Source organism: Phalaenopsis equestris, unplaced genomic scaffold (genome assembly GCF_001263595.1).
Source record: "Phalaenopsis equestris unplaced genomic scaffold, ASM126359v1 Scaffold000123, whole genome shotgun sequence".
In the NCBI taxonomy this organism is placed as follows: Eukaryota; Viridiplantae; Streptophyta; class Magnoliopsida; order Asparagales; family Orchidaceae; genus Phalaenopsis; species Phalaenopsis equestris.
The window spans coordinates 2,779,090-2,781,744 of record NW_018164565.1 but is presented as its reverse complement, the minus strand read 5'-3'; the positions used below and the strand labels follow the sequence as shown (position 1 = coordinate 2,781,744).

At 31.1% G+C, this 2,655-nt stretch overlaps 1 protein-coding gene across 2 annotated transcripts in view; it reads left to right on the top strand.

Annotated features, from left to right (window-relative positions):
- The window catches only part of LOC110021177 (kinesin-like protein KIN-14C), a 31,599-nt gene that overhangs the window by 4,183 nt on the left and 24,761 nt on the right, over positions 1–2,655 (top strand). The gene's annotated exons all lie outside the window — the stretch shown is intronic.

The following is a 2,655-nucleotide window of genomic DNA, read 5'->3' as shown; positions in this document are numbered from 1 at the left end:
AAACTAAATCAAAGGCATAGCTACTTGGTATATGTTAGAAGCTACATGGCCAAGCATTTGATAAGCCAACATTCACATAAATAATAAGATAAAAGTTAGGGCAAAAACATGGGGTGTTGCATTGACATTAATTGTGTTTCCTAACAAGTGCTTAGTATCTACCAACTACCATATTAATTGTACTTTCCAATCATCCATTATCCGTGCAGCTCATTGAGTTGGTCTAAATAGTCCATAGTTGATTCTATATACGGATCAGGCATGAAGGAGTTTTAGAGAGAGATTTAAGGACGAGAGAATAAGAGATTCCTTTTATTTGGGGAAGTCATTTACCAATGTAATGGTTGAGTGGTTCACTGATTGTTAAGCTGAGCTAGTCTTCATAGTTTTGGGTGAGTGAATTTCCGCTTTTCTTATGTAATTTATTTTATCATAATGAAAAATATCTTCCTATCTAATTAGTGTCACACTTCTTTCATTGGTTACCTTAAAAAAGAAGGGTGCTATTGCTAAAACATTATCTAGCATTGCCAAGGGCTTGATTGATCTTAAATAGGAGGGGCATAATATATGAGTCTCTTAGGACCCTTTCTTGTTTGAGAAATACAATTTTAACTATCCATGAGGCTTTTGCTGTCTTTTACATGTGGCAGGTTGCACCAATGCAACACTAACGTTGTAGGAAACATTAGTTCCATCACTAGGTGCAAACTATGGGTTAAATTTGGTGGAGATATGAGGGATAGGATTAGCAGTTTAGCATGTTCTTGGGTAAGTGGGATACTTAGTATTTTGACTTCTATTTTTTTTATTTTCTTGGGCTTTTTCATAAATGTTAACTTTTTTTGATATCACTATTTATAGCATGCATAATGTTATACGATTTTTAGAGGGATTTCAAGTGATAATTTAGTTCTTGGTGCTCATGTATAGTGTTTAAAAAAGGAAAATTTTGAAGTGCAAAAAGCACATTTATAAGCAAAGTGGTCAAAAAATGCTATGCAGTTTGGGCACAAAGCGTTCGTGGTATGAAACTTACGCTTTCTATTGTGAAGTGTACACTTCATGATGCCTCTATAACATGGAAAGTTAAGCTTTATTATTATTATTATTATTATTATTTGAATTTTGACGACCTAATTCTATTATTATTATTATTATTATTATTATTTTTATTTGAATTTTGACGACCTAATTTGATATTTTATTCTACTCAAGAAGAAGGGAAGGGAAATAAAACTATCAGAAAACTTCTTATCTATCTCCTAGACAAAAAAAACTTCATTCCATTTCAACATTATCATTTCTTTTGTAATATATTGTCTTTCATCTCCTCTTATCTACACCCTCTTTTCCCATCAATCTTATGCATTAACCCCCATTTGTTGCTTTTTTTGTGGATTATTTACCGTATTCTATTCCCCATTGATTCCAAATGCAACTGCTTTTTTTAGTTAGTTTCTTTCAATTGAATAATGAACCACATCTATAATTTGATGATTTTAATTTTATCTTTTCATCATGCATTCTTATTTGCAATCTAAGTTCATTTCAAGCATTTTCCATAATATTTATTTACTATACTTATATTATCTCTAAATTATATCTCTAAATTAATATTTATTTGATAATTAACTTCTTGTTATTCTGATCATGTTTCAATGTGTTAAATTAAAGATACTAATTGAAATTGATAAAAATTTACTTTTTTAAGTAAGAAAAAAAAATCTTATTTTTCATATTTCTTATATTTATATTATCATAGTATATTTGAATATTTTTTAAATTTATAAAATTAAAATGATGAAGCTTACACTTTACACTCTGAATCTACTCTTCATTCTACATTGGGGTCAAATGCTTTGCTTTATGCCTGCGTTTTTAAAACATTATTTGTATATGGGGGCTCGTGCACACAAAGTTTCAATAGAAGTATTGCGAAATTTCTTTCCTCCACACTCCACTCTTCTACTAATATGTGGCAGTCCAATGAGACTTAATCAAGAGTTTATACACTACTTGACCCAAATACAACAACAACAACAACTTTATTTCATTAACTGGGGCCGGCTACATGCATCCTTTTTCTCCATTATGTCCTATTGATTGTCATATTTTCATTTAGTTCTAATAAATTAAGATCATTTTTATACAACATGACCAATATTTTTAGATCTACCTCTACCTTTCTTAACATAAGTCAAATCTAAAAATCCTACTCTCTTAATTGGGTCATCAGATGATCGACGTTTAATATGAACAAACTTTCTAAGGTGGCTCTCTCTAATCTTGTCTACCACTAGAGCTAATCCAACATTTTCACGGATATATTCGTTTCACATTTTGTCTCTTAAGTGTAAAACCACTCATCCACCTACGCGTTCTTTCCTCAACAACACCTAATTTTGCTTCTCTTTCACAGGCCAATATTCTGCTCCATAAAACGTTGCAGGTTTCACAACCATCTTATAAAATTTTTCTTTAAATTTAAGCGGTACTTTTCTATCACACAAGAGGCCCATTGCATTCCTCCACTTCAACCGTCCAACTTAAATTCTACTAATACCATCCCCATCTATATCACCATCACTTTAAATAATAGGCTCTAGATATTCAAAAGGTTCACTCCTTTTAATGACTTGATCACCCTTTGTT